The following is a 9,766-nucleotide window of genomic DNA, read 5'->3' as shown; positions in this document are numbered from 1 at the left end:
CGTGCCACCTGAAGAAGCCACCGTCGAAGAAAGAAACTCTACTCAGTTTTGAGAAGGGAAACGGTGAAGCTCTTGATGAAGTTACTACCACTGATGTGATTGTTACCAATGCTAGGACGTTTTCTGATGAAGCAGATGAACCCCACGTGATGGAGACCAGTACGGAAGAAGATACGTCCCGTAAAATTAAGAGACTTTGTTGAAATGTAATTTTGTGTTTGTAATTCTGTACATTTAACTAAGTTATTGTTAATTATCTATTGGTTTAATGTAAGTGGCTATTGTTCTGGACGAACAATACTAAGGAGGGGCAGTGTTGCTTTAGTGAGGTCACGTGACTAGTATCAAGCCACGTCCTTCTCGAACCTTCGTGAATTATCGGGAGACTACTAGATTGGGGGTAGTCTAGTATATATAAGATGGTCACAACGTGACGGAACAAGGAGTCATTGAACTGCAGTCAGAGGGAGTGTGTAATTGAACCGGGTATTGTCGAGCACGAGCACGTGAGACGTTATAGCGTTTGTTATAGAGCGACTGTTGAAATTAAGTGTATCGGTAAAGTTGTATTCGGAAAGAATAAACCAGTTTTATTTAAGAAAGGACTTGTGTCGTTAAAGTTTCGTCGGAACGAATTTACGGAAAATTAACTAACGAACGGAGACGTAACAGTATCCTTCTGAAGCTATGTTTTGGCAGCAATGGTATTGTCAAGTAGGAATCATCAAACTCAACTCGGTTTTGAAATAAATAACCACTGGCAAAATTCAAACAAACAAAGAGTTTTTTAGCTAAAAGTTTAATCAACGAGAATTAATATTTGTGCTACCACTGCTGTATCCCAACATACTCTCAAAGTAAACACAACTCCTTCACTGTACCTAGAATTAGATATACATGATAATTTATTGAGTACAGGGCAGCATGCTCCATAGAATTCTCCCCATTCAACTAGATCACAGAAGTGATTATCTTCAGACAATAATTTGTATCAGAAAATTCACGCGGTGGCTTGGATTTTTTAAAAAATTCGCGCAAAGCTACACGAAGGCTATCTGCACTAGCCATCCCTAATTTAGCAGTGTAAGACTAGAGGGAAGGCAGCTAGTCATCACCACCCACCGTATACTCTTGGGCTACCCTTTTACCAACAAATAGTGGGATTGAACATCACATTATAATGCTTCCACAGCTGAAAGGGCGAGCATGTTTGGTGGGACGGGGATTCGAACCCGTGACCCGCAGATTGCAAGTCGAGCTCCTTAACCACTTGGCCATGGCTTGGAAAGAAAGGGTTGCAATGCCCTTTTAGTTACTGATTTTTCAATTACGTGATTCATTTAGTGAAACTGCTCAAGAACGTAGGAAGCAAGAATGGCTATGTCTTTATTGTTCCATTTCTTTTACAATTAAAAAACATCTTAACAGTGATAATTGAGTGGTAACCATAAAATGTAATGTAAACAATAGATCTTACAATACCACATAATAGCTTAGAGAACAATGAATGTCACTTGCTTTCAGTCAGTGACCCTGCTTATCAACAACTGTCCTAATGGATGATGATCAGTCAATCCTACCCATGTCGATTAGGAGGTCTACATTAGTGGTCGGGCCTACTATTGGAAGTGTCTTTCACCTCTGAAATTGGCGATTCCTCATCTGGCTCATCATGGACAGTTGGACAAATACTTTCATCTCTTTCTCCCTCATACTTTTTGGTCTCATCCTAGATTCATGATTAAGCTAGTGTATGAGAGGGTCATCTGTGATATAAAAATACAGCTTATCGACATGTTCCACATGCTTTTGCGTTCATAGGTGTTCCAATCTGTCAGAGTATGAAGTATGGACTGGTCCAACGGGATTCTTCCTAGCTTCTGACACGTACCACAATCATACCCAATCTTATCACTGTTCCTTTAATGTCTTGCTGCATCACATCTTCTGTCTTTGAGTAACTTTTTCTAGTTGTCAGGCTTTGTGTATTGACTGTTATAGACCTTTACCACTCCATGTATTCTGTGGAAATTGTAGGTCATCTTCTCATAGTGATTAATTTTCCATAATGTCGAAAGGAAGTGGTATTTTCCACTTGAACATAAGTTTGTTCGGTGAGCAGTTTGTATATCTTTGATTGTTTGCTCTGTATACCATCATATATATAGCAAGTACTCATCCTAGATGATCTGGCCAGGATTAACAAACTTGGCAATCATATCCTTGGTAGTCTGTATCAACCATTAGGCTGTGGATAAGAAGGCGAAGTGCACATCTTCACCACACCTAACACTATACAACTGAGAAAACAGTTGAATCAAAATTACTTCTCTGGTTTGTGTGGAGTTTTCCTGATCCAAACCATGTTATCCATTCTTCCACCAACAAACCAGAGATAGACTGTGCTGATGCATCGACCAATGGATAAGTCTCAGCCAACTTCATGAAATAGTTGATGACAATGAGTATGTACTGAACCTCTCCCAGTCTCAAGGAGTGGGCCAGCAATACCAAAGGCTATCCTCTTCAAAGTATATTCAACAATTCTCTACTTGAGTTTACCCTGTCTCAGCCTGTTCTTCTCTGGATAGCACAGCCTTAGAGCATTCACGCCAGCATTGAACATCTCAACTCGAATGTTGCTAAAAGAACTGTTTTTTATTGTTAGCACAAATACAAATAATAACTTTATGCCCTCCAGTCTTTGTGTTTGTCAGGAGAACCTCTGTCAGGCCTTAGAGCCCTGGGAACCATTAGCAATTGAACAGTTGGAGATCCATGACTCATTGGTTTATTGTAATAATACAGAACATTTTTCTGCATTTGTAACTAACCATACAAATGACATAGGTTACATGTGTCCATGATACATTTTTCTAATGATGCTGGCCGGGCTTTATTTTGCTGCACAGGAAAGAGCACCCACGGTAGGTCAGGGTTTTTCAGTTGCTCTTCCTGGAGCTTTCGAAGTTTTATTTTTGACGTCTATCCACTATTAGAATATCCTACTACAATAGAAAACTTTGCTATAAATCTTTGGTCATTGCACCAAAATGTCTTCTTCCTACTTACTCTTTAGTATTCTCTGGTAAACAAATTATATAGATCCGTTTTATAGTGGGAGGATCGATCCGAAGAATCCCATGATGAATCTGGATTTAGCTGAATGATGAGTTTAAGCTAAGAAAGTAAACAGACTAGATATGCAATGTAAAACAATATTTTCTTTTTAAATTTAAAAGTACAAACAAGATGCACGTACTTGCATCAGGGCACTATATTGTTGCCTTCTACAGGATTTGTGAATCAGTCAGCAGTTGTAGTTGAAAACTAAGTAGAGCTGTGTCAATCCAATACTCTTTACTTTTCAGGAAATGCCAACGTTATTCGTAATGACTAGCAATATTCAAGTGACTGATCGTTCTCACACAACATATTGAAGGCTGTAGCTTCTAGATATTATCTACTCAGCCAATGTAGGAAATGTTGTCGTTGACTAGCTTGCATAATAGCAAATCCCCGTGGGCGGAGCAGGTAGCATACACTAGAGAACTAAAAATGAATAAAGGTAACTAAAACGAAAATAAACCAACTTTTTTCTGGACCTGCGGATGGTACACACGCATACCACAACACCTCCCATGTAACATCAAACAACATCAAAATTTAATGTTCTCCGGTGGGACAGCAATAAGTTTACGGATTTGCAATGTTAAAATCCGGTGGCTCAATTCCCCGCGGTGAACACAGCAAATAGTACAAATACTACAAACAAACAAAAACTAATAAAAATGTAATACTGATACATTCTGCTACACCGCGACTTTATTTTCGCTGTTGTTGTAACGCGATTTGCATGTTTAAAATTAAGACCGATTTATTTATCCATCAAAAAATAAAACAACATAATGTAAGAATTTGAATAAATTATCATTCTAACAATTTTAATGTATTCTTGGGCTCGATGGTAACATTTCGGCACAGTTTAATTACTGATAGACAATACTTGAATCTACGCCTGATTGCAAATACTATTTATATGTTGTGTATATAATTATCAAATTGAGCTTTTAAAATTTTGTGTGGTATATCTTTCTACATACGAAATCCTGAATGACTATAAATTCTGAAAATATGTGGTTATTACACAGAAGAGGGCGATGCTATTGAAGCATGGCGTTATCTGGACTTAAAAACGGTGGGTGCGAAGAAGAGAGTCGCACGATATGTTTGATTTCCAGAGTGAGCATCTGAGTTGACTAGTATATTTATGTGATCATTTTTAATGTTTGGAGATAATACGTGTGTTGATTATTTTGTTTTAACATTACCAAGTAGTTCCGCTGAACTTTCTTACGAACAAGTACTTGAACTTTGTTGAACTTGAAGTAGTAATACTATTGTATTTCTACTATAAGTTACGATTCATAAGGAACTTACAAGTTATATTATTAAAGGAATAGTAGTCGTATTAGTAGCACTACTAGTCTTCTAGAAGGACACAGTAGAAAGTTTAGCTATGTACGTTGACAAACTGTTATTCATCTTACAAATTTACAACTAGAACCATGGAATTCGTATCAAATTTAGCATGGTTTATAAACTTTGCCTTCTCAAGTGTGAATGAAGTACGTCAACTTCTTCTAAGTGTGCTAAATATAAACTATACAGTTGTGAGCAAAGTTATTGAATTTTTTTTTGTACTGTGGAACCTGTTTTCGAAATGGACATACACTTGCTTCAGTGGAATTGAATGTGTTCTAGAAGATTTTTCACATTTTCTAAAAGATATTTTTGAAGTTCTGTTTATGTTTTCTCAATTTATGTGGACTGTAATGGATGTTTCTATTAATGCTTCTGTTAATTTCATAACTAGTACAAGAAATTTGTTTAACAGCATATATAGTTATGCTTTTAATATTGCATTTGTGATGCAAGATCAATCTACAACCTTTTTTGAAATCATAAGTCATATCTTGAAGTTGTGTGTTTCTTATCTTGTGTTGCTCTTCCAAACTCTTCCTCATGTTTTAATTACTGGCATGAAAGCTCTCACTTTAGCAGTTTTTACATTGTCTTTAAAATGCATATCTAGCATTTTTGTAGCTTATCATTTGGTAAAAAATGCAGTTGTTAAATTGGATAAAAAATTCCGTGATGCGTTTTTTGGCATTTCTTTTGATGCTTACACTGGTATAGTCATAGCAGTGGTTAGTTTTTGTATTTTAAAAACTATACTAGATTATGTAGTTCAACATGGGGTTTTGATCCCAGATTTTCAACTGCCTCAACATTTGGAAAGTGTTATGAATTATGTGGTCAATTGTTTCAGTCGATTGCATCACTGGTTAATTTCATGGCTATTTTATCAGAATGAACAAAATGATTCTGAAGATGAAGAATATGGAACAGAACAAGAAGATTTTGAACAAGAACAGCAACAGGAGGTAGTAGAACGACCATCTGTAGATTTAAACCCTAGCAAAAGGAAATCATTATCAAGACTACGTCTTGAAGTTGAAGAATCAGATGATGAAAACAATAGAGGCACACACTTGGATGTTAAAATAGAGAGAGAAAGAGAGCTGTGTGTTGTTTGCCAAGATCATCCAAAGAATGTTATTTTGTTGCCATGTCGTCATTTTTGTTTATGCCAAACATGCAGATCAGCCGTAATTGTACTTAGACATGGTTGTCCTATTTGTAGGCAACCAATTTTAGATACCTTGCATGTATTTACATGATAAACTCAGAAAATGTAAAGAAGTTCATTATAGTAACTTAAAAGACAAGTGTAAAATGGCATGAATAAAAAAAAAAAAAAAAAGAGTTCGAGGAATAATGATAATACTGAGTGGAAAAACAAAACATTCTAATCAAGTTTTGTAAGATAAGTATTGTATTAAAGTGATTTCTTCTTGATGACTTTTTAACATTTAAAGGTCTCAAGTATTGCATTGTTTTATTTCAAATAAAAATATTTGAATTTCTAATATCATACAAGTCTGATTAAGCATTTTAATTAAAGTTATTGTTAAGGTATTTATTATCTGATTGAGTAAGGTGTAATATATGGATGTATTGTTTATTATGTATAGCAGGTATTCATTACTGTTTTGGGATGGGTATTGGTCCACCTAGGTAAAGTGTTAAGATATTTCACCAGGTTTGATCTTTGGGAAGCATATTTAAACCAAGGAAAAGTTATTAAACATTTTTTACTCATTCATGCCTCCTTTGTTTTATGTTGGTTGGGATTGAACTGTTTTTCTCATTTAATGTGATCAGAATTATTAATGTCAACAATTCTAAAAATTTTGTAAGTTTTGATAAGAGATTACATTAATTTGTTGTGAATATTAATTTCTGGAAAATGTATTAACCTTTATAATAACTAACCTATTGGGGAAAAAAAAATCACTGTATGATCAAGTTATCTCTGGTGTAAATGTAAGAAATTGCAAGTAATATTTTTAAATTAATAACTTTTTGTTCTGTAGCTATAATCTGGGAAAACATTGACTTGTATGGTTTTTTTAGTATTAAGCATACAGGTTGAAGCCTTTCAAGGTACAGTTGCTGAATAAGCTATTGCTTTTATTCTAAATATGAAGTATGTACTTGCTGTGCCCAAGTTATTTTTATTGGATATATGCCTCTTTTTAAAGTAATTTGTTGAGATACTAAAACAGCAGGAGTGACTTTTTCAAGTTTCATTCTGGAGACATTTCAGCCTTAAATGCTGTTATGAAAATTTACTTTGTATGCATAATTATAATGTCTTGAATCAGTATGCATTATATAACTATAGCACTGTGAACTTTGAAATACAGTGTAATACATTTATCATCTAGAACAAAGATAAAGCTCCATCGAAATACATGTATATAGACTTAAAGAATGCATTTAGGATATTAAAGTTCATATGATGAAACTTTAATTATATAGAAAATGTATGATAATGATATAAAGTGTTTAGATCCAATTGCAGATTCTGTGATCTAAGAAGTTAAGAATATCCTTTGTTTTCTCTGAACAATATGTGTTGTGGGGATCATTATTATTTTCTCTACTGAACCATATATTGTTTTTATTTCAAAGATGGCATTATAATTCTAGTGTGATATTTTTTTATGAACGTTTTTGAATTTACCATGTGTGCTGGGGTCATTATTGATTTTTGTTATGGAAATAATTTTTTTGTTATTGACAAAATGTCATTATGTTTTTAGTTTGTTTTTAAATTACATGTGCATGTATTTGAATTCATCAAAATTTAAGTTCGTTATTATAAGTTTTTTTTTATATGAATAAAATAATTTACAAATACATATTGGGAGGTTTTGTGCATAAATAAACTCAGTGTATTATTAACATTGTACATGTCATGGTATTCTTTTAATTTAGGTGATAAACATTGCGTTTTTTTATGTAAAGTATCATAATTGGGTAATATGTATTGACTGTACGCTTTCATTTATGCAAACTAGTGTTTTATGTTAATCCTTGTGAAAAAGCCCATTGAGTGCTTTACTTTTGAAACAGCATTAGGCTGAAATAAATGTACAATAAAGATTTATGCTTTTGTTTGAAGTGCAGCACACTAAGAGAGAAATACGTTAAAATACTGTGTTATTTTAACATGGTAGTTTGGAAAAAACAAAGTAATCACAGAGATACAAATTAAAATTTTGTAATTTGTTACCTTAGTGTTCTGCGTTTATTTTTGTTGTATTTTAATTGTATAAGAATTGTGACGTGTCCTTCATTTTATTGGGGGTGGGAAGAGTAATTTTTATGTGCATCTTTAAATTCACAAACATAAAATGTAGACACTCGGCCATAATGGTATATATTTTTTAATCTTGTTAATAGATGGCGCGCTTTAAAAAAGTGAACGAATATAAGAGACTGTACAGCATATTAGCATAAATATACTCTATAAAGGTTACGTATCTACTTAAAGATACGTAAAATTTTACTTTTTTAGTTGCTCTCGGAAAACAACAAATGTAAAGTTTGTTCATAAATAGATGCAATTCTTAAAAATATTTCAAATTGGAAAAACAAGTCGATTAAAAAACTGTAAACTCACGACTAGCAAACGCAAATATGATGCGAAAACATAAGTTTGTGAGTATAGTTCACATTCGTAAATATTGTGAATATGCGAAGTTAATACTTTGATTTTGTTAATCCATCAGTTTATTCCTAGCGTCATTTTATAGTGAAGTTTTGAAGAGGTTCGTTATTCATTCCTGGCCGTATTTCGTTTTGACAAAATGGTACGATTTTTCTTTTTTTGATAATTCTAAACTAGCTAGTTTTTCACAAAGCAACAGTAAAATAAATAGCCAAGTTAAGTTTAATAGTACTAATGGCTATTATAATTACTTTTTTGATAATATAAATTTAGAAACATCTAAATAAAAAAAATTCCGAGAAAGAATGACGCATATATTTTTTTTTTATAAAATGTTTTAAAACATGACATTTACAGATATTTTTTGTTCATTATCAATGACGAAAAAAAGTACTTAATTACTTTCATCACCAGTACCAACCTCAGCTACAAAGAAAAGAAGCATATTCTGGAGACTAGATGTAATTAAGGTTATCGCACTGGCGAGTAGACCCCCCCTAAAGGCCCGGCATGGCCAGGTGGATAAGGCGCTCGACTCACAATCTGAGGGTCGCGGGTTCGACCCTTTCAGCCGTGGGGGCGTTATAATGTGACGGTCAATCCCACTATTCGTTGGTAAAAGAGTAGCCCAAGAGTTGGCCTTCCCTCTAGTCTTACACTGCTAAATTAGGAACGGCTAGCGCAGATAGCCCTCGTGTAGCTTTGCGCGAAATTCCAAAAACAAAAAAAAAACCCCTAAAAGAAAAGAAAGAAAACCAAACAAGTATATTTATTTATTATATATTTTCTCTTGCGAAAGTGTAACAAAATACGTAATGTTTTATCTCTCAAAATATCGGTACCTAATTTGAGCTTAAGTTAAAAACAAAAACTCCTGGGTAGGGGGGAGCTCCTTTTACAACCCACGCTAATGCGCAACTTATTTGCGATATTTGATTATCCTGCTGTTAAGGCCAGTACTGTTCACATATTTTATATTCTATTATCTTAGTTTGGAATATGCATTTCTCTTCCAAAACATGTGAGGAGTGGAAGCTGCCTGGACTTTTTAAGCCGGTGTTTCGATACAAGCGTTATTTGTATTCGAGTTGAAGTCTGAACTGTAGATTAAAAAGAAGTGGAACGTTTACTCAGCTACTATTGTTTGTGTTCATTATGCTATTAAAAATGACTACCCTGCCAGGTTTATCGTTTGAAATATTTTATATTGATTATTATAGAATTATGCACCGATAATGAATTTGTTATATTTATCACTTGTGTAATGTTTTTTATTTGTTGTTGTTCAGCACAAAGCTGCACCATGGGCTATCTATGCGGTGTCCACCTCGGGTATCGAAACCAGGTTTTTGGAGTTATAAGCCTTCAAACTTAACGCTAAACCTTGTGTCATCGTGCAACAGGCTCTTGGAATATCTTGTCTGTGTGTGTGTGTCCACCGGTTCTAATGTGTGAAACTGACTACTACAGAGGGAAGTTGTGTTCTTACTTTAATGAATAATGCTTCACTAACATTTTTGATTTTGTAACTGTCATTCTATAGTGATAATACTTAGATGTGTGTAAAATAAGGTTCTGTAGTCTGTACACTCCTCAGTATCGTGAGGTTATGTGAACATAGTT

The sequence above is a fragment of the Limulus polyphemus genome, unplaced genomic scaffold, assembly GCF_000517525.1.
Source record: "Limulus polyphemus unplaced genomic scaffold, Limulus_polyphemus-2.1.2 Scaffold1177, whole genome shotgun sequence".
Classification (NCBI taxonomy): domain Eukaryota; kingdom Metazoa; phylum Arthropoda; class Merostomata; order Xiphosura; family Limulidae; genus Limulus; species Limulus polyphemus.
Note: the sequence above shows the minus strand (reverse complement) of the source record.